The sequence below is a fragment of the Bactrocera tryoni genome, chromosome 2 (assembly GCF_016617805.1).
Source record: "Bactrocera tryoni isolate S06 chromosome 2, CSIRO_BtryS06_freeze2, whole genome shotgun sequence".
Classification (NCBI taxonomy): domain Eukaryota; kingdom Metazoa; phylum Arthropoda; class Insecta; order Diptera; family Tephritidae; genus Bactrocera; species Bactrocera tryoni.
The window spans coordinates 84,179,699-84,204,024 of NC_052500.1; the positions used below are offsets into that span (position 1 = coordinate 84,179,699).

Below are 24,326 nucleotides of genomic sequence, written 5' to 3' on the forward strand. Positions count from 1 at the left end.
TTTACACTTCGTATATTTGACATAAGTTTACTGTTATTGTCTATGCTTGATAAAACGATTATTTTTTATACGCTATCTTATCACATTATCGGCATTTCACGGGCGATTTCGCATTCTTTTTTGTACCCTTAGATTTGATTTATGGCTTACATTATCTCAAAAAATAAGAATATTATGTAAAATAAAAATTGCGCTTGAATAAATGGTGGAAATCAAAAAATGGTTAGCTGAACAAATACATACATACATACATAACGGGAACACGAAATTATTCCAGTACAGAAGCTAAACTAAGAAGCGCCTCAAAACCTTTAAAAAATATGAAATACTAACGCGCTACTTCCCTTACTTTTCCAATTGAGCATAGAACCAATAATATTTTCTGAGATAGCGTGCGATCCGCTCATTTCTCCTGCCGTTCAGGTGCACTTCGGCAGCTAAAACGTCAAGAAAAGGTGTGTGGCAGACCTGCAAAGCAACTCGTGGCCTGGCAACAAACAAATCGCTTAGTTGGCAGGATAATTATATACTTAGCCCAGGGATTGACAGGCAAACAAACCGCCGCAGCTACTTGCAAGATAGCCGACGATGCCACATGCCACACGACGCGGCAAGTGAATGCAGTTAATGCGACGTTGCTGCCATTACACGCTTTGTTCCACACGTGCCACCAGCGAGGCCACTCTCCACCGCGCGTTGCTGCTGCGCATAGTAGTACTTGTGGCGCATACTTTTGGCCTGCACTGCGCCGACACCATAAAATGGTAAAAATTAACAGAAATTAACGCAAATGAAAGAAAGATACTCATATACAAGAAAGTGTATATGTGCGTGCGTGTGGACAACTCAGTGGTAATTGTGGCGGCTTGCTGCCGTGCCACATTAAAGTTAATGAAATAATTTCAACTGAGTTGGCGTTTTGAAGGAAGAGAACACATTTCAAGCTTGCATAGAATGAAATGTGGCTTTGGCAATAATATATATAAATATATTTTTGTACCTTTTCGGCTAGTTTTTTCTTGCTAATGACTTTGCATCCCAGCGCTGCCGCGTTTTTATAGTTTAATTGCGGTTTGTCGCTCGATCTTTTGGAAAAATCGCTTTTGTCAGCCTTCTAACGCAGGACAATTGCCGAATTCAACATGTCCTTTTTGCCGAGCTTGTCTTATATTTTTTAGGATATTTAAAGCGCCTGCCAAACTGTTTAAAAAGTAAAACTGCGAGTGGAAATTTTATATTTTTTTTGCGTATTTCTCGGTTTTAAGTGATAAATGAACGCAATTATTCATTTATGTCGAATTAAACGCTTTCTCCCTCCTTAGGATACGACGCGTATTTATAGCAAATTAATCTTCAATTTGTTGTAGGAAAGATGTTTCTTAAAGCAGCTAACAAGTAAGATCCTTTCATTTTATTAATTACATTTCTGTCTTCTTTCTTTCAGGTAAGTTCACTGAGCCTTTGGCATTTCGCATTGATTAATGGTTGTCAAATGTGTTAATCGGCGTATGTGGTATGTACATAATGGTGTATGTATGTGTGTGTGTGAAATTACAAAAGTGTAACAATTTTTTATGCGCTATTTGAACTTTGCGTACTGCAGGCATCACGTACTGTCCAAAAAACCGCTGGTTAACACACCACAAGGCGTCTAATTAGGAAACAAATAGTTATTTCGATCAGAATTTTATCATTTTTACTTGCATGGTAGTACACTATATTATAGTTTCAATATTTGTATGCCTTAAGGTATTGAATTGAAAATTTTTGGAAAAAATTACTTCACTCTGTCAGAGGTTTCAGCAAGTGGCTGACTCAACATTAGTGATCATTTCTATATATCGCCATCTAAAATGCAAAATAACGTAACATACCTTCTCTAGTACTGAAACAAAATTGTGTTTTGGTTATAAAATGTTTATATATTGGTTATATCTGACAGCGGAAGCCGAAACTTTTATGCCAAATATGTATATGTAATATGAATTTAGTTTTTTTAAGATATGTTTGTTTTTCATTTTAGGTGACGACTTGTATTTATATGTGGTTTCATCCTGGCACATTTTAATTTTATTGTTCATTAAGAATGTAAAGACCAAAAAGTCTCAAAGTTAATAACTTTGAATAATTTTTTGGACTGATTTCACAGTTTTTCACTTCGATAAGCAATGAAATGTTTGAAATAATAAATTTTTTCTAAAAAACTGCTCTCAAATATTTAACTAGATTTTAGGCATGATTTATATTTGCGATTTTTTTTTACATTTTGTTTTTTTTTTAACTCAAATTCGGCTCGCAACTTTTTTTTTATGTTATTGATACTTTTGATCATATTTCCTTGGATTTCCTTACATTTCCTTCCATTTCCTTGACGAAAATTAAAACATGACCGCATAAATTTCATCGCGAATTGCCAAGTATTGACAAGCATTGCGAATCCAACACATTTTCATTTGCAGGACTTATGTGCTAGGTAGCCAAGCGCATGTGTTTATTATAGCCTCAGAGAATTTGCGATTATTTTTGCTCTTTTGTTGTAAGAAATGCATGTAATAAAGTTGCCAAAATTACATGTGTCAAAGTGTCACAATCAATTTTTAAGGCACAGTAGGAGAAATGGTGTGCAGACTGAGCAAAAAGGTGACTTGGAAATGAGAAAAGAAGCGGTGAGTTGGAAGTGTGACGGAATAGGGTAGTTTTTGCTCGAATACTTGTTATACTGTCTTCGAAGTACATTATTTTTTCTTGTCTTTTTATACAAATTTGTTACATTTGTTACAAAAAAGTATTTAAATTTTTATTTAATTTGGGATAAATTAGTTTGGATTAATTTGAATGGACGTAAGAGTTTAGGAGACTTTATTTTTATAAAATACTATTTAAATTGCATTTTATTTGATTTTTTCATTTATTTTAATTTATTTATTTATTGATTAAGATTAACGTTGATCATTCGAATTTTATATTTTACTTTTTTACTATTTTTTTCTTCATTAGTTTTACAATTTTTTTAATGTACTTACTCTTTTATAATTTTCTTTTCTGTTTTTGTTTTCTTTTTTCGCATCTTTTCAATTTGAAACTACAAAATAAATAAAATCAGTAGATTCTCAGAGGGATATCTGTTCCAACAGCAACTTTCCTTTTTCTACTTCTTTTGTGCGAAATTTCAATCAAAATTCTCTTAACCACAAATAAATATGGGGAAATATATATTTGCCTTGTGGTATGTTAGGTAAGACTTATGCAAATATCAAAAATTGCCTTCAGCAATCAGAGAGTAGGGGTTGCCTGGGATGTAAAAATCTTTTCATACAAAAATCCTTAAGGCTAAGACAAATAAAACGAAATTGAAATTATTACATTTGAATACAATATTTGCTGCAATAATGCTGGCCTACAATCTAAAACACAATTTCATGTTTTATAAACAATTATGGATAAACTCATTCAGGTAAACAACAAACAAACACACATACATACATATGTATATATAAAAATCCTTAAGAAAATAGAATCCTTAAAAGTAGTCCACAAGCACAGCTGCCATACAATTCGCATTTAATTGAAATTATTTTCCTCAAAGCCACGCCATTTTCTCAGCAGCATGAATCTCCGAAACTCTCGCTCGCCGAAGATTGCATTATATTTAATTACACGCAAATCGGCGCACAAAGCCCTCCATTTTCGCACAGCTCGTAAATGCATAATTCATATTTACTAACAAAAGTTTCGTAGATCGGAACTGAAAGGTTGAGAAATTTTGTGCGAAAACTCGCTGCGAAATTTCAAATTCCGTGCAATTTGCGCCAATCAAGCGTGAAAGGATTATGAGTGTGGCGTGAAATTGCCGAACATGGCCGAGGTGTGTGTTGTGTCTTGAAATGCATTTCTTGCAGCATGACATAATTATTAGTGGCGCTGTGCACATAAACAAAAGGCAGTTAAACCCTTTCACGCTCTCGAAATTATGCGACACATATTTTCTCATTCTTTAAGTTGGGTGAAAGTATAGCAGAAGCTCTTAAGGGCTTGTTGCTCGGGAAAATTCGCTAAATTGTCTTGTCATACACAAATAAATTGCTGCCATAACTTCTGTGCGAATTCGATGCGTTTTTTTTTATTTATATAGTGTTGTTGTAATAGTAAATGAAAATTAAGAAAATGCAAGAAAGGATAATCAGTGTTTACTTTCACTATACTTAGGCATGCTTCTGGGGAGAAATGAAACTCAATTAAAGGGTTACATGAGTGTCCTCGGGTTAAAAAGTAGAATTTTTCAACATTTTTTTTCTCGAATAAAAAATTAAATATTTTATTAGAAATTTTTATTGTTACATGTGTACATACTCTATTAACAAAAAAATTCTGAGAATTTTTTAAACAAATATTTTAAACTCGGCCATTGCGACGCCATTTCCGGTGACCCCTCGGAAAAAAGATGCCTCCGCGTTGGCATATTGGATCAGCTAAAGGGAAAAAACTTGTTTTATTTAAAACCTTAAACTTAGAACTTGGACTAAGGAGAAAAAAACTGAAAATTGTAATTTTGGCAGACATTTTTACAAAAAGAAAACTTAAAATTTCATGAAGAATTTCTCGAATTTCTCGGCGGTATCTCCGAATCCATTACTCAGATCAACTCGAAAATTTAGCACAATATTCTAGAGATATTGCAAAATTTAATGAGACCATGAAATAATCGATTTTTTGAAACCCGTAAACTATTGTAACCCTTTAAAAGACCGAAACAGAGTTTCCTTATTTTGTTCCATAAAATCATAAAATAAATAATATTTCATTTCGAAAAAAGGTTTCTCATCAAATGGGACAGTTTTTCATACAAGGGTGTTGCAAACATTGTCGCGAACTTAATATACCCTATTCAGGTTATCTAAGCCTATACAAAAAAGTTAAAACTTAAACAAGTTGGACTAATATTCGTGTAGTATTTCCTAATCCTCTTGCCAAAGACAGCTAAACGTAGCCATAATAAATAAGATAATAAGCAACGATATATGTTTATATAACACAGCATTTTTTTGCCTTTCCACCATTGTATACATATTACATATACATACATATTTACTTATGAATTCACACGAATTTCGCCATCACGCCAATGGAGGAAACCAAAGCGAGGCAGTCAGTCGCTTTCCTTGCGTCTGTACAATTTGTCATATGTCCTGCGGCATGCCGCATGTGTGAATGGCGGAGCGCGCGCTGATGAGTCGAATCAATTCGGTGCGAGTTAGTAAGCCAAGTTAACTGCCTAAACTTGCAACCGCACAGAAATTCGACAATCAGGCAAATTGCCAAATTGCCATTCCTTGCAAATCGTATGAGATATCCGCAGGAAAAAGTAATCAATTTACTTCACGTCTGCTGAATCCCTGCCCGCGGGCCACAGCTCAAATTGACTTTATTGATTTAAAATTGCTGCAGCGAAAGTTTGCCGTTTACTTAAACAAATATGCACGTGGTTTTGGTGCAAAAATCGCAGTTTTCAACGAAATTGTGGTTTTCAGCGGCTGTCTATTAAGGTTCGAGATTTAAAATTTCACTTGTGGGGCTTGAAAATTATTTCAGTAGGCACTTTAGTCCATATTTCTTCAAAAATGATAACGGTGATATACCATCAACATTTGGTTTCAAGAAGACAGCGCCACTTCTCACCCAACGCAACAATCAATGGATTTATTGAGAGAACATTTCGGTGAGTAGATAATTTCTCATTTTGGGCCGGTCGATTGGTCAGCAAAATCGTGTAACATTGTACCGTTAGGTTTTGCTTGTGGATATATGTAAAGTCTAAAGTTTATGGGGACAATACCGCTTCGATTAAGGCCTTGGAGCAAACATCACGCTAGTCTTTCGCCAGTTATCAGTCGAAATGCTCGAACCAATTATCGAAAATTTGACTCAATGGATGGATCATCTGAGACGTAGCCGCGCTCAACATTTGAAAGAGATAATCCTTAAAAAATAAGTGCCAAATAATATTCTCTCGAAGTTTCTGTGTTTTTTCTTTAAAAAGGTAGGGAACCATGAAATGGATCACCCTATATAATAAATATTAATATAGACTGACACACGTACTCAAATAAAAACTGATATAGTAAAATATAGTTTTTCCAAAATCGTGCCTCTCGCAAATTGTACCATAAATAAACACAGAAAGCTATGGAGCCCTACTCATTCGCCTTGCTAATATTGTGTCTAGTAGAATATTCACTTTTTTTTATTTATTTGAAACATTAATTACTTAAACCAAAATTCAAGCGAAAATATTGCTAATATACTAAGCAATCAGTTAGTCATTGGCATAGTCATACTCAATATTTTTTCAGCACTTTCGAAAATAAATAAAAAAGAATGAAAATGACTAATATTTACATAATGTATTAAAGAGGCCTCTAGCTGCTGGGTAACGTCTCAACGTGAAAGTGACGTCAATTCTGACTAACGTACACAAAGGTCGTGTGGTCTTGACTTCATAATCCATCGCTGAAATAAGCAACGACGTCACGTCAACTGACTGTGCGACTTCAAAGATTATCAGCAAAGATCAGCAATTGTTTACAAATCAAGTGAAATGTTGAAGTGTAGTCGCTCCGTCAAAGATATACACGATTGATTAATTTCTCATTGATTTACATGTTCATTTTGCAGCGCGGCGAGGAGGGTTTGGCGTGCAGATGCGTGCTTTTCTTGTAAACAAATATATAATTTTAGTAAAGTGCATCCTTGAAACGCAATTTCTTGGCCCAAATAAATACGGAAAAAGTTTTTTTTATGAAATACGAGAGATATATATCCACAAACAAATATACAAAATATATAGCGGTATTTATATTTATATTTGGGCTTTCTTTGCTACCTTCATACGCCGGAAATATAATGTTTTGATTAACATCACGATCTGTGCAACGGATGCTGTTTATTCATTTATTTAATTATTTTGACTTAAAATAAGCGTTGTTGTTTTTCCATTCAGTAGGTAATATGAATTTTATATACAAAGTAGTACTATTAGAAAGTTTTCGGCCAACCATCGTAAAACACATTTTTTGCAAAATTCAAATTTGTTTTTTATTCAACATAGTTCCTTTCGAGGGTGACACACTGACTATAGCGATCCTACTTATAATTTTTCGATAACATATTTTTAGTACTTTTTGTTGTCCTTTGCGATGCGGAGCAATTCGAAGCCCAATTGATTGATTTTTGCCATCGTTTTCACTGACTTGCTCCAATAACCCTTTGTAGTAGTGGCTGTTGATGGTCCTTCCTATGCTAACGAGCGAGGTCAGTTGTCTCCGAGGCCTGGAGAGTCAGGACAAACATTTTCGCGCGATGTGTTTCTGTGAGTGGTGCAAGCCGAAAATGGAGCGTTCATTAGAGCAGAGGTACGTGATTAAATTCTGTGTGCAACTCAGTAAATCTGCGACAGAGACGTTTGATATGTTCTAGCAGGCTTACCCAGATTCCCCCCAGGCCTTTTTGGAGGGCCGGAAAGAGATCGCTGATGAAGATCTTGCTGGGAGACCTGCGACTTCAACAAACACCGACAATGTGACTCGTATGCGCAAAGTTTTGAACTTAGACCGTCGACTAAGTTTGCCCAGATGTGGGTCGTGACATTGTGACGGAACTTGAACATGCGCATAGTGTGGGCGAAGATGGTCTAAAAGTTCTCACTGATGACCAGAAATTGCGCCGAGTGGAAGTCTGTCAAGAAAATTTGAACATGTGTGAAAGTGACTCCTAATTTTTTAATAACGTAATCACAGGTGACGTGTTATGGATCTTTGAATATGATCCCGAGACAGAAGGCAATATTCCTTTTCTTTTGAAACGACAGAGGGGATCCAAGCAGCATGCAACTTGGCTCTCAAGGGTATTCCGGAAAACGCCTTCCGTGATCATCATCGACGCAGAAGGCGCCTATTTTGAAAGTTTTTAAAGAATTGTAACGATTGGTTCAATAAATGTTATTTAACGGACTCAGTCATATTATTTTACGGACAAACCCTGTAACCATTTGGTCAGTACTAGTGATCTTGAAAGGAAAGTATATTAAAGAAATATCAACTTAACTTTACAAGGAAATTAAGTAACAGAGGATTTCTGGCGGAAACGAAATAGAAAGTGAATCGGTTTTCCATTACAAACTAAAATAAAAATAAAAAAAAACACTTAAGCCAAGATGTTCTCAGAAACCTCTAGAAATAAAAACTAAGTAAAGCTGAAAAGCATGCAGTTGATAATAGCAGAGAAACACAGAGAGGAAAAATCCATATCTGCAAGCGTGTGCTAATGCCCTCAGCTTCCTTGTAATTATTAGTCATTAAATGTGCGCTCGAATCAAGCAATACCTATGATATTCGTTGGCTAGTTCATGAGCTTTTAATACTTTATCTTTCATTTTATGGCTTTTCTTTTTGTTTGGCGCTAGGCGAAATTTCTTTCCAGCTTCCATGTATGTATATTTACATACCTACGTATGTATACATATATCCACACGCTCACAAACCAAATATCTGCAACAACAAACGAGTTGTAATTGTTTGTAGTTAAGCCGACAACTACTCGAGTGCATGAGATATTAAACAATGCTACAACAACAACAAACACACGTAATTTTTTGTTTGAATACTAATATTCGCACACTTCAAAAGCAATGCTGTTCCGAGTTTTTGTTATTGCATCTAACTTTTTGGTTTAGTTTTAGTGTTTTTGTTTGCACTTGTTGAAAATTATTCAAGTTTATTGACTTTGCACCGTTTAATCTGTAGCAACGAGCGGAAGAAAATTTTGTGGAAGTTGTGGAGTTTGAATTTGTGTTGGAGTTCAAGAAAATCGTAAAAAGCAAACACAGAAACTGGCCCAGATGCAGAGAACTGATAAATAAACTGGTGTATTCGGCAGCTTTGTAGCTCCGATAATAATTGCTTATACTGCACTTACCATGCTATATGTATGTATATATAATAGTATGCATGTACAGGTGCAATTATATAACTTTCAATTACTTCTCCATTAGAGAAGTTTTTACTTGCTTTGCACGATAATAGTCAGAGAGAAAGAAAAACTCATATTTATGCACATAAAAAATACAATGACTTAAGGCTGTTGCCTCTCACATTTCGGTATTAGAAAAACATACAAAAATATTTTTATTATTGAAAATCGCTTTATTGTTTTTGAAAATATCCTCCATTAAGATCTATACACTTTTACATGTGTTTGAACTTATTATGGAAACACTTTTGCCAGTCAGTTTAAGGTATCTTCAAAGCATGCATTCTGAACGGAGCTACAGTCTCTTCAGATGTCGAAGAACATTGACCTCTTAGTTCATTCGACGATTCATCATCTTTAACTGTGTCGTGGAGACGTTTTGAAGCACTGCCATCGTATTTTTTAACATTTCTCTAGACCAATCGAGGAGAGCCTTTTTGAGCGATTGATATAGTCTCTGGCATCCAAAGTGAACCATTTTTTACAGTCAAATATTCATGCAATATTAAATGATGCCTCTAAAGTCAATTGTTGTTTCAATCTTACGATAGATTGAATAACAATTCTGCAATATCAATTTGCGCACAGCTTCAATAGTTTCCGGAAGAACAACTGATTTTGGACCACCTTCACGAAATTTATCTTGGTGAGATCTACGACCTCGATTAATTGGAAAAACACTAGTCCTTGATGGAGCTTCATTGCCAAGAATTGAATTAAACTCATCGATGTACTGTTGCTGAGTTACCCCACGTCGAAAGTGGTAAAAAATAATCGTGCAACAATTATCGCGATTTAATTCCATTTTTCGACCAAGATGAATATTTTATGTTACAACCGCACAAATAGATACGAGCACTATAGTAACATAAAATATTCATCTCGGTCAAAACTTTCTCAGTATGTATAACATCAAAAATGTCAAACTTTACGATAAAGTTGTGAGTTAGATAGCAATGCTAAAATTGCCAAATCACGCCAAATAAAAGGCAACCCTCAAATATACATAAGTATGTATATTTCATAACATAAAGGTTTTTGCTGGTTTATCGGGTGTACATACATACAAGGTGCGTTCCAAAGTAAACAGGACTTAAAAAAAAAAACGGTACAAATGGTTTTTTTCGGCAAAATCAATTTATTTTATTCAAAATAGTCTCCTTCTGCTTCAATACAGCTTTTTGAACGGTCCAAAAGGATGTCGAACGAGTGTTTTAGCTCGTTGGCCGGTATGGCCGCCAGTATGCCTGCGCAAGCCTTTTGAATGGCCTCTACGTCTGCATAACGCTTTCCTTTCATGGGCAAATGCATTTTTTTCCAAAAAGGAAGAAGTCGCACGGGACCGTATGAGGTGAATACGGGGAGTGTTTAATGGTTAAAATGTGATTTTTGGTCAAATAATCGTCCTTCGAATGTTGGATTCTGAGCAATTTTTGGTCGTCAGTCAATTTGTGCGGAACAAACCGTGCACACACCTTTCGTAGGCCCAAATGTTCGGTCAAAATGCGATAAATCCTGTAAATGCTTTGGAGATATTCAATTCCATTTCTATGAGTTTCACTGATGATTTCGGTTGATTTTTGATGAATTCACGCACAGTTTCGATGGAATTTCCGGTGATCACGGATTTTGATTGGTCCACATGTTGATCGGCATTTATGTCCTCACGACCACTTTGAAAACGTTGAAACTACTCGTGCACTCTGCTACGGGATACGCAATCATCGCCATAAAGTTGTTTCATCAATTGAATCGTTTGGGTAAAAGTCTTACCAATTGTAAAACAAAATTTAATGTTGGCTCTTTGTTTGAAGCTCATTTTCGCACCGATAACACAAACATAATGACACTTAAAACGCAATAACTTCACTTCCAATCTATGAAATGTCATGAAATTCTCACTGAACAATCGATAAAGAGCAGATTCTAAGTCCTGTCTACTTTGGAACCCACCTTGTACATTTACAAATATTCTCTAAAATAGTTAATAATTTCGAGAATATAACTTTTTAGAATGTCTTGGTGTAATCGGCTCCCAAAACTTTGAACAAGGTCTCCAGAAGAGAAAATTTCTCCAAAGCTACTGAGAAGATCGGCTTTCAATTTTCATACGACTTTCTTAGATATGTGTGTCGAGTAATAATAGAAGCATTAGGATTTCAGATAAGAATTGCGATTTTTAAGCCACTCTGAAATCTAATTTGTTTTTACAAAAAACACTCCGCTGTTTTGACAAGAATGAAAATTTGGACTAGTCCTTCGATTATTACCCATATTAATATATTGTAATAAAAAATATTTGTTTGGTATTTCCATTCTTAATAATTCTAAGTAAACAAATTTTGTTCCCCGCGAGACGAGATAACTGTTTTGGGTGGTTCTCCTGGAGATCAACTGGGGGTTAAAGGAATACAAAATTACTCAAAACTAATCACCGATTGTTAAAGTACATTAAATTCTGTAAATTTACACTATTTTTATTTATTTATTAAAAATGTTCTATAAATAACCTATGGTTAGTTTTTTGGAGGAAAAAGGAAGGTCATGAAGCCATTTCTAGACGCAACGTGCTTCTGATAGTTAACTTATTTACTACTACTACATATTTAATTTTCGCGTCCATACTATATTCGTAAAAATTTTGTGCTCCGCAAAAGACATACATATTCAATCCTTGCTTGTGTAGTTATTCCCACTGTAGTCCCGCCGTACAGAATTATCAGTTATTCCATTTTAAAACGTGAGTCAAAGGTCAAATGCATTTATTTATAAACTTGTTAATTTTTACTATTTACTGTTATCTCTCCACACTTGTCATGGCGCTACTGCCACAGTCTCTCCTGCGCACCGTCTGCCACATTATATTACTCTGCTCTGCAAATTGCTACAATTTGTTGGACTTTTCACGCGCTCTTTTTTCTGCTCTGTATCTCTGCATTGTTATTCGTTGCGTTTCGCATTTACGTGTTCATTAACTTCTTTGCTCGAGCATTTACTCGCACTCACACACACACATATACACATAAACAATGTGTTGTTGAAAGATCAGTGTTCTCCGGGCTGCGGCATTTTTCCTGCAATTCTTCATTGATTCAATAAAAATGTAAATTAAATTGAAAATCGTTGCAAAAGGTTATCGGTCCCGCTAAAAAGCAACAACACTTATCGCTTAAATGCGCGAGTTAAAGTGCAAATTATGTGGGGGTTGTGGGATTTAGGTTGCGCAATAAATTTTGCATAATTTTTTTTTTAATTCTTTTAGATTTATGTTCCCCGCATTTGGACAAAACTGCGCTACTGTCATATCTAAGAAATTTTTCAATTTAACTCTAGCCCCACTTTCTAATTTCGCCAGCAAAGCTTTACAATATACCTCCATATGTTTGTATTTGTCTGTCGTCCGCCTGCGATATGTCATCACGTCTAAAAAACATGCATTATATTTTTATTGCGCACCTGACTGTTTTAGAAAATTTGCATAATTTAATTACTTACGTACTTTTTCACCGCTATACCTTTAGTCATTACCGGCGTGTTCGTGCTTCATGTTGGACTGACATCACTTATGACTCCGCATTGGCTACGCTGTGACCGCGGAGACAACGCGGCTGCATGAGCACATGACATCAGCGGGTGTACCGGCGGGTTGCTCAAACTAAAAATGGGTTAAATACAAATTGGTTTTTATTTTCGTTTTTCAACAATATTTTATTCTCGCGGTTAGTCATAATTCAGCGTGTACTCATTACGGTACTCAGCGTAATGTAGAAAGCGTCTTTGGCTATTGCGCACTTGAATTTGATTAGTTTTTAGCTTATTTGCTTTAATTATTTGTTATTTATAGCGTTGTCGCAAATTGTCAATTACTGTGTCTCTAATGCACAGATAATTGCAAATTTATTCACGATTCTCGTTGAAGCGACTTTGCATTAGACTTTTTTGACTAAATTGTGTGACTGCTAGTGCAATTTTGCTTTGCACGCTATAATTACTTATTGATTTGCGAATAATTTTGTTAGTGCGGTGCTTGCATCATTCTCAGCTATCTTATAAGCTAGATCTGATTCATGCAGCTTCTGATTCATCTGATTTTGGATAAAGAACTAATAAGCGGTCTGTTTGTATACCAGCAATTTTCAGAATGATTGAGTGAAAATCAAAATTTTAAACACCATCTGATCAAATTTAACCCGGACTCGGTGCATACATATATGTACCATAAGTTGTGTCCGCAAACCGAAGCTATGGATCCTAGATTGGCGTCAGCTTTTTTATGGTCGCGTTAAGTTCAATCTCCATACAACCATTAATGTGCATTTCGCAGGCGTTTGTTTGTTTAAGCAATCAGTGAAAGTCGTGGAGTCGTCAAAAACTTGCCCCATGCGAGTCGTCCATCGCAAAAGAAACAGTGCTTGAACGTCCTCGCGTTGGCACCAAGGGGATAGCAGAGGATGTCAACATCTCTTCTGGATCGCTTCAACACATTTTGGTTAACGTTTTGGTTATTGTTTTGGTTAATGTTTTGGATAATGTTTTGGTTATAAATTGTTGTCATAAAGTGTTGGCTCCAAAGGGATAGCAGAGGATCTCAACATCTTTTTAGAATCGCCTTAACACATTTCGGTTAATGTTTCGGTTAATATTTCGGTTAATGTTTTGGTTAATTTTTTGGTTATAAAGTGTCAATATAGCGTTGACACGTACCAGAAGATCTAAATCAACCGCAGATATGAGGTCATTTGATCTCGCGAATGTACCCACACAAATGAACCAAACCCGATAAAACTAAAATTCGCTGAAAGCACTAAAAGTTATTCCAGCCGAGTATTATGATAAGTGCATGGAAAATTGGATTAAGGGTTTTCATCAATCTTTGTATTGGCTCGGGAACCCATTCTGAAAACGATAACAAAATATTTGTATTTAAATATGAGAAAATGTAGTTTGCAGTAGTTTGTAGTTCCAATCCGGGACAAATTTGATCATCCGATATTACTTGAAAGTTCTTTTGATTTCGCTCCAGTGAAAAATTTTCTTCAATGTCATCGTTATACTCGTATTCATTATTAATATACAAACATACGTATGTATGTATGTATATAGTTCGTTCAACTTTTCTGTAATCCTTGCAAACAATGCCCATCACAATGCATTTCACTTCACTTACATAACAGAAATCTAACTAGATATCTATGTGTTGGTATACCTGGTTACATTTTGTTGCACGTTGGCCTAGTTCTGAAGTTTTGCAAACTTATTTTATTTTAGTTCTACTTTTTGTAGCATATCTGTTGGGACACAGTTGATGTTTTCCCTCATTGTTGATTCTGTCCATAGTTGACACAGATTATTAGAGTTGCCATGCTGATTAAAATTTAAACATTTGAGAACTTAAGACCAACCAAAACTAGTAAAGACGTCAACTTTGGTTGCACCGGTCTATTTTTTATAGCATGAAAAGATATAAAGAGATCTTTATCGGTTAGTTTGTATGACAGGTATATAGTATGCTATGGTATTTGGATGGGACCATAACAATTTGTTCGGAGACTAAACTTGGATACTAATCCAAATAAAGCACTTCATTTTGATCCTTCAGTTTGTACGACAGCCATAGGCTATAATGATTCGATTCAAGTAATTGGCCTCTAGATTGTACCATTACCTAGGATCCAAACGAAATTTCGTGTAGATATGTTTTCAAATAAAAAAGTTCTCAATACAAGGACTTGATTTTGATTGATCAGTTTTTATAACAGCTATATGCTATAATCATAAAATAAAGGCGGTCCCGACAAAAAAAACGACTTCTTAGGGAGAAAAGAATGTGTGCAAAATTTCAGATAGATAACTGAGGGGAAAAGTAAAAAAAAAATTCAAGCACTCATGAAAATAACCTATTCTAGGTTAAGTTAGATTAAACTGGTAGGCAATAAGCCACGCATAGACCAGTTTTGGTTCTTTGCGATACCAGATGGAGTTCATTTCCTAGGTCTAAGAGAAGTAGTCATCCTTTAGGATGCCTGCGCTTGACGTGAATTTTAACAGACTCTGCGGCCTCTCTGTCGATGCCTCCTATCTATCCTCTATCATACAGTGGAGACGGCAGATGCTTACAGCGTAGTCTTGCCACTGCGGGACAAGTACACAAGAGATGCTTCCCTGTTTCCCTAGTGTCCTGCTCTAAGCATTTCCTGCAGTCTTCTCGATCTGTCAGCCCCATTCTGCGGGTGTGTGCCGTCACCAGTCGGTGACCAGTTAATATTCCGATAATTTTCCTACAGTTTCCTCTATCGAGTGCCAATGAGAATTTTTTTGTACTTCCGTTCAACCGTTTTACACATGACGTTTTGCAGTCTTGCACCCAGGTAACGCGTTCCATCGTGTCTTGATTTTCTTTATTGCTTGCTTATGTCAGATCGTCGTATAAACATCCATGCATGGGTTTCTCCATGTTTATCTCGTTTTCGGATGTTTGCCGCACACTATTCTTGGCAATCTCGTCCACTATTTCGTTGCCTTCGATGCTTTTGCGCCCTGGCACTCAGTAGAAGTGAAGTTGTTTACTTCGGGCAACACTTTCCACTGCTGCCCTGTTAACCAAGACATTTCTGGCCGATATGCGGTACGAGGTTACTGCCTTGGTGCCTTTTAGAATAACGAAATTGAAAAAGAAACTTTTAAGATTTTGTTGTTTAATTTTATAATTTGAAAATTTATGTAATAATGTTTACGGCGGCAAGCCTGCTCATAATACACTATCATTTCTAACGAGTGAAAGAGTGTAACAAACTCTCACTCAATGCACTTATCATAATAATAGCTGCTCTTATATTAAATTGTAAGAAGCAAGTCTAAAAAATTGTCTCCACCAACTATGTTTTTTAAGCAAAGATGCTCTTTGCTTTAAGAGTTGTTGTGAAGCTTGCACACAATTCGGCTGTGAGATGGTATATGAAAGAATTGAGGTTAGGTTCGTTCTCCGGGTTTTGAAAGCGAGCGGTAACATTCAAAACAAACAGAAATAAGTGTTATTTAATTTGCAATCAGAAGAAAAATATTTCATATACACATAAAACTGATGGTCCATCAAAGCTACAAAGTCAATGCAAAACCACAAAAAATGCTCTATGACCATTTCTCAAAACGTAAAATCGCTTTAAAGCTCGCCTTCCATTAGTCAAAATCCGGCGGATTAACCGCATTGTTAGAAAATTGAAGAAAGGGCCACACGCGTATACACTAAAAACAATCCATCCATATATCCACTATGTATGCATGTACATATGTACATATATAATATATCATATTTAAGGTGAAGGTATTTTGAAAGTGGAGAACACACATGTGAGAGCCGTCATTAGCAACACAATAAGCGAACATAAGAGTACATTCAAAAAAAAAGATTACGCTCAGAAACCACATGCGGCTCAGAAGTCATGTATGAAGGCATCGATAAACTCATATTAGTCCGATTAGACATAAAAATGCAATTTCACAAATGAAATGCGAGACGCAGAAAAAGGTTTGGTCAAATTGAGTTGTGGCGAGCTGCGGGTGCTGCTTGCCACCCTCGGGCTTGCACTTGTAATAACTAAAGTGTAAATCAACATACTCATATACTATTATACATATATGTATGTGTTTGTATGAACTTTCACTTCTTTGGCTTATCGCAGCGATTTGGCCGACTTTGCGTGCCATTGCACTCCGCCGACACACCTTCGCCTAAGCAATCATTACCTAATAGCAACGAAAATAAAACGTCATAGCAACATGCCGTTATTCCACGTACCATGAAATCTCTTGTGCTCTACCCCGGGGTGGTTTGAGAAAGCTCCATTAGCTATGCACCCTAAGCTAAGTTTGATGAATGTTGCCGCCGTTTTCCGCTGTTATAATAAATGAATTGCAACTTTGAGCGCAACAAAGCCAACACCAGCATTATTTCATTGCATTGCAATTTGAGACAACCGAAAAATGCGACCCAATTACCCTTCGCAGCACGAAGGAAGGTGGTGCAAAGTGTTACAAAGCACAGCACCAGCACTTTTTTATTTTTAGTCCAAAAGGGGTTGTTTGCTGTTTACCCGCCCGCCTACACACACCCAGCCTTGCTGCACTATGTTGACTTTAGCAGCCACGATAAGATTTTAATCGCCACGTCACGTCACTGGCGCTGCCGGAGTTCATTTGTTTCGCAGCCGAGAAAGGTTAAGCATGCCACACAAAAAGTCAATAATCACCCGCGATTGCCAAGGCTTCGGCGGCGCAATTGTACGCCCCTTTGGCACACACCCACTCATGTCACTCATTTCGCTCTTCCGAGGCAATAATCGTAATTTGTTGCATGAAATGCAATTAATTTGGTCACCGAATGCCGGACACGAGCTACAATTACAACAGAAACGATGGAAGCAGCATTTAGTGAGGGTCGCTTGACCACCAACAACCACAGCACTTGCTTCATTTACGGTAATACGACACCGTTTCCGTTGGTCAACTGCTATTTGCCACAATTTGTTGCTACATTTTGTTTTCACTTTTTGCACGCCTCAGTTTCCGTTAGCGTTGCAATAATTTCTAATTTGTAAATCAATGAACACAAATAAAAGTGGACCTGGTAAACCAAGTTGGCAGCATTTTATATTATCAAGGTTTAGAGTTACCACAAATTTTATGAGGGTTCGTTATACTCAAAGTGGTTGGATTTAAAACTAATTAAGCACAAAGTCCAAAATGTTGAATGAGTACAGAATTTCTAAAGGCGCGATTAAACTTGCAATGGCACGGGCGGGTAGTTAACCCCTTTTTGATCTCCAGAGCTTCTTGCATTTTGTAGTTTACTTTGTAGATTTTTTTTGGTTACATACTTCTCATACAAATAATGACTTGGTAAAATCGATAAAAACGGTGGGCAAAGTACTACTACAATTACTGTTGGGTCTAGATCTTTATCTATATTTTATCTTTTTTGATGAGAGCCGTACTCCAGTGATGGTTTTCTTCCTCGAGCGAAACAAATTATAATCAGGTGGGACAAATCGCTGTTGTTTAAATAATTTTAACCGATCTTGCAATATGAGGCCGAGTGTTGTCTTGATGAAAGCTTTAAGCCTCGTTCTCACTCGCAAATTCCGTAGGGTTTTCAGGTAGTGTTTCTCATTAATGGTTTTAACCAGTTTTAGAAGCTCACAATACAGCACAGAGCTTTACATTGGAGTGTTGGATAATGGGCTTTGCCGTTGATTCGACTGTTCAGGTTTCACATATGGTTTTATGAACTTCAGGTTGTCGCATAGATCCATTTACCGATGTCACCGGTAACATTCCGACACAAACACAACTTATTTTTGTAGCGTTCAAGCAGCATATCTGAAATGAGTGATCGTGTTTCAATGGCTCTGGGTTTCAATTTATGGTGTATGGGGCAAAACTTCCTTTTTGAGTATAGCCAACTGTTTTTAAACGTTTTGAACAGAATCTTCTTCGAGTAATGTTTCCAGGCAGATACAATGACTTTCGCCTGAGGTTTTCTTCATAATAAATGAATGAAGAGAAACTCCCCGCAAAAATACTGATTCAGGCACAAAATTCGACATCAACATCATGAATGAAATGAAACTGAAGTAGATGTAGAAGTACAGTGCTTTTCCATTCCATGTTCGGAGTATTGTAACAATGGTAAGGTAATCAAGTTACGTCATATCTTTGCAGATAGCATGAATATACAAGTAGTTAAAGGTCTAATAGTTTAAAAATTTGGAAAATAATTTAAATCCCTATCACTTCTTCTCATTTTTTGACCCCACAACCGTGGGTGGGTCTGGGACGAGAACACAAAACTTCGCCCGTTGTCTCTTTCCTTTGCGAGGTGACGCTAATTGTACATCCCAAATGCAGACAGGTCCTTATGCTCTTAGTCCTTCCATTGGAAGCGTGGACGCACTTGCTTCTTTCGTCCACCGATGGGTCTCGAATCGAAGTAGCTTTTTCACCTCCACCTGATGCTCCATCTTCCATTCGAACGACATTGCGAAATCAGCGTATTCGTTGGATTTTTATGCACTTAGCTATATACTATACATGTTGCTGTTGAGCTCATACGGTTTCCAACTTTTTCTATATTTATCGCTCACGCGGAAGGTTGGAATCGAATAACAGTTATTTCGAATGCTCCAAGTACTTTCTCATCTTGGTTCGTCTTCGTCCATGTTTCTGCGCGGTATAACAGGACGAGAATAATGACAGACTTATAGTACCTAATTTTTGTTCGTTGAGAGATGGTTATGCTTCTCAAGTACCTACCGATCCTATAGTAGCAGAGCTTATAGTAGAGTTTGATTTACAGGTTTAGATTATTGGTCGAATTTATGCTGGTTCCCAGATATACAAAGAGTTCCCAAGAAGAGAGAATCTTTGTGCGTGGTCTCAGTTAAAATGCCCTCGTTCGCCGTAAGGTCCTTCATTTCTTTTTCTAGGCTGGTAAAGGCTGCGCTGATAGCCCTGTTGTCAAGGCCTACGATGATCATCTTTATTCACCAGTAGCATTGTACTTTTAGAGCAGGAAGTGCCACTGCGGTTCAGATTAGCGGCACGTATGACTTTTTCCAACATTATATTGAAGAAGACTCACGAGCGGGAATAAACCTGTCTATAACAACGTCTGGTATCGAACGGCTCGGAGAGGTTCTTTTGGATTTAGACGGAGCTGATGATTGGGCTCAAGGTCATTTGGTATGAGTTTCATAAGAATAACAAATTCAAACATGGTGTAGAATAGATAGCTTCTTTATCCCGTGTTACAAGGGTTTTAAGTAATAAATAACTCTAATTTACTACTCCAACTGTTAAATAAATATCCACATTTATGGACCTTGTCTGTAATTAAAATTTCATTAATAAATACCTCAGCCACAAATTGAAAAAGTAATAAATTTTGGGTTGCCATTCAGTGGCGCGACGGTAAAAGCAAATCAAAAATCAAATTATACCCAAGCCAGTGTGCAGTGGCTGAAATTAATTTCTGCACATTAAAACACATTTCATTGCGCACCCACTTTGCATGGCGAGCTTTGCCTTTGCACTATTGCAAAGAGCCCAGCGATGAGCAATAAAGTATCTGCTGTGTTGAGGCCCCAAAGTGCTACTGCAAATTTACGTCGGACCGAAATTACATATGCCGATGTAAAGTGCCAACGAAATAGTTGTTGTTTTTATCTGCGCGGCACGCGTGGTCATCATTAACAGTTGCAATTTATTTGCAGGGATTTACATGCATTGACAGCGCATCAACGCGACCGCTGTGCGCGTTGGGCGTGTAGACGGTCATCGATGATTATGGCGGAGTCACGTGTGAGCTAACATGAACGAGGGGCCGCATGTTTTTCATTATTATTTTCTAGATTTTTGCTTCACTTGAAATTTCCCATTGACTTGCGTTCTAATTTTAGGTGCTTTCGGCAGTTCGCTGCTCGCAGTTGACGCCACACATAAAAATCGCAGGCTCGCGCAGTTCAGCAATTTTCGCACGATTTGGTTAATTTCGCATTTCGCTCGGCTGCAGCGCCTCATTAGCACCAGCGTTGTTGACTGCGTGCGGTGCTGGTGTTGGCGGCCGCACGTTTGCTGTCAGCAGCCGAGAGTTGTTGTGCATGTGCATGCAACATTATGTTCAACAAAGTATGTTGCATAATTTTTAATGGTTAGCGAAAATTTATTTTTCCGGGTTTGCACAAGTGGCGGACCAGCACGTCGTTCAGTGGCATATAGTGGCAATCTAAGCGAATTCCTCGGAGATATTCGCGCTTGTAAATGTTGCGCTGCAATGCATCAAGTGCGTGTCTTATGCCGCATGCCACATGTCTGCACCTTGTCTGCCACATCTAGGTTGAGTTCGGACGATTGATGACGTTTTGTCACATGCCGGTGTTAGCCACTAAAAGCCAACTGAGAATATTAAAATGAAAACGCCCAAAATCGCAGCTGAAAAGCGGCGAAATTAGCTACTTTGTATATCTCGTTTGCGCTAAAATATACTATTTAATTGTTTTTTTTTTTTCAATAGTTCATCGCCAACATAAATGTACATATGTATATGTGTTGATTAAGCACACCATTGCTTTAACAAAAGTCACTTCCTTTCAAATGTGCGGTTTGTGCGTTATTTTCGTACCCAAAAGGCGCAGATGTTGCACATGTTGCATGCAAAAAATATGTTTCGCCATAAAAATTGAATTCCTGGAGCTAGCTAGGTCTACATATGAAGTTACTGATTTTTTTCCTAGTGTCCGGTACGAAACATATTTTATTTTCTCTTGCATTCTGATGCCACAGCCAATGTTTGCAGCTTTTAAATGGCTTCATTGGACCGTAATTCTTCTGTAATGATCACAGCTTCGCTATGTATATACCGCTCAATAATGACCGAATATTTTTGATCCGTATTGCAAGATATGGACTTGGACAATATGTGGTTCCAACAAGACGGCGCCACAAGCCACACAGCGAATATCACAATCGATTTATAGAAAACCAAGTTTGGTGAACGTGTTATCTCATGAAATGTCCCAGTCAATTGGCCGCCTCGGTCTTGCGATTTGACGCCGTTAGACTATTTCCTGTGAGGCTACGTCAAATCTATGGTCTATGCCAACGACGATTGATGAACTTCGTACTTCCCCGAAAAAGTGTTTTCAAAGTCTGTTGTCAAATCTCTCACGAACTAAACAACCGATTTTAATGAAATTTTAAACAGGTCTTCGATATTATTTGAAAGGTCTTTACACTTACTATTACAACTATTTAAAAGCAAAGATATGGAGAAATGTTCACTAATATATGAGTTTTGCGGTAAAAAAAACGTCTGTCAAAAATACAATTTTAATTATTTTTGCTTCGTTCAATTCGTCAAATACCTAATACCTTAAAAAAATGATTGCAACCATTTAAGGAAATGACCTCTCATCTCACAAATGAGCGTGCATCATATATATTTGTGAGGACACATTACACCCCAAAGCTTTGTATGAAATCATAAGTTAATTTATTAAGTCTTTGTAATTTTCTGATTTATGGTTTCCTAGGAAACTTTGGGCTATGCTCACAAAACATTACCAGACAAGTTTTTCCTGAAGATTCAGTTTGCTTCAAAGCTCTTTTCTCTTTAATTATTGCCGTGCTGAGTTTCGGGAATTTCTCTTCCATTTGACTGATTTGAAGGCTTTGGCAAAGGCAGTTCGGCTCTATGTAGAATGCGTCTGTTGGCCAAAGACGAGTTTGGATACTAGGTAGTGTGTAGGGACCTGATTGTAATGCCTTTTGTTTGAGTCAGACAAAAATAATAATCACTTACATGATCCTTTGGTTCGGTGCAGATCATTGGTATAGCAAATGGCATATGTCTGGGTTCTTCTTTAACCTAATCTAATAGCAATTTCACACACGTTACACAACATTTAGGTGGAAAACAGTTGCTTCCTCACATGAATTCAAAATAGTCTAAGTAGCACTGTTCGATTATTGACGTGGCACTCCACCCACTTTACAAAAGCTCTTGTGGTCGTTAGAACACTTTTGTGGGTAATATATTCATTCTCAAGTGGATATACCGCTCTCAAGATTTTTTCAAATAAAAGCACATTATTAAGTGGATTTATTAAATTTACTGTTAAATGTTTTAGGAGTTTCAGGTTACTACTGCTTGAACAAAATCGTGAAGCAGTATTAATTTTTTAATATTGCACGGAAATATGTTGATAGCGTTAAGTTGGTGATATGGAAATGTCATATATGTATATTGGAATATGCTATTTTTAAATTTTTTTATTATTATTTTTTTTATGGTCCTGCACTCCACTGTACTTTATTCGCTCTCAGCGGTCGTTATTCACATGCATACGTACATAGTCACTCAAATAACCGAATATTTTAGTCATTCACCGACAGCTTTCGCTAAAATTACAGCGCCAAATGCGTCTAAAGTGTCAAAAGTGACAGATAAAGTGCCTGCAGCGTTAAGGGTGAAAGCCGGACTCAGAGTTATAAGGATTTTGTAGTTGTGTAGAATATTTTTAATTAAATTTTTGGTTGTCCTTACAGCAAATGCATGCGTTATAGAGCGGAGGCGTCAGTTGTTGCATATTATACTATATGAATCAGTGAACACTTGTGCGCAAGTGATAAAAATTATAAAATATTTTTTTCTACGGCGTTACATGTACATAGTGGAGTGGTACCTTACTTTAACATACTTTAACAAATTTAATGCGACAAAATGGAAAGTTATCATATTGAAGGTTTGAAAGTTGCTTTAAGGGCAGGACACGCTTCGTCAAACCTTCTAATGAAGCTAAACTTCTATTCTTCTATTAACTTATACATATAATTGAAGTTGAACATCACGGTGACCCGAACTGATACAGCATCGTCTCCGTATACTTCACAAATTTCATTGGTGGCTTGCGTGGCATTATTCCCTTTTTTATACAAAAATTTCAAAATATAGCGAATTTCTTCATTATTTTCACTCATTTTTGAACAGCTGTAACTTTTTTTCAACTCCCCTGAATTAAATTTTTTTTGGTTAAAAGAAGCTTATAATCTCACTTTTCCAACACTTATGGTATGACACAATGTGATTGGTAGCACTGGAGATGTACGGCTTCAACGACATCTATTGACAAAATACGAAAAGACTTTTTCGACTAACCAATATTTCCCTGCAAGTCACTTTCTGACAGCTTTATTCTGTCATTTACTTTCCAACTAAACTTCCAATAAATATCTTTCACTTATTGCATATTAATCAACTAATACATATAATCCCATAATACAATCGCAAGCCGATTTAATAGCATTTATTTGAATTTGATCAGCACGGCTTCCCACGAAATCCCTTTCACAACCCACTCACTCACTCACGTCAATCAGCGAATCAATCCAGTTGCTAGGTTAGCTCCCGTAATCCTTGCCAACCAGCAGCCTGACACACTTTTTCCACACTCACACACACACACACATGCAATTTAATATGCCGTGCTTACATAAGCTTAGCAGTGGAAGTGCGCCAGCCAATTTTCCTTCCTTTCGCGCTTCTAAATGGAGCCATTACTGCAGTGCATCGTCGGGCTGACGCTGGCTTTGCGATGACATAATCTGACTCAATAATCATACCTACCACACGCACACACATACACACGCGGTATGTGTTACCTACTTAGAGTCGCCATGCGAGAAGTTTGTTGAGCTTAAAAAAAAAAAACGTTATTATAAGCATGCTTATGTGTGTGTGTGTACATGTG

The 24,326-nt window shown here is 36.9% G+C and overlaps 1 protein-coding gene across 1 annotated transcript in view; it reads left to right on the forward strand.

Moving 5' to 3' along the window:
* The window catches only part of LOC120769106 (centaurin-gamma-1A), a 289,994-nt gene that overhangs the window by 190,671 nt on the left and 74,997 nt on the right, over positions 1 to 24,326 (forward strand). The window lies entirely within an intron of this gene.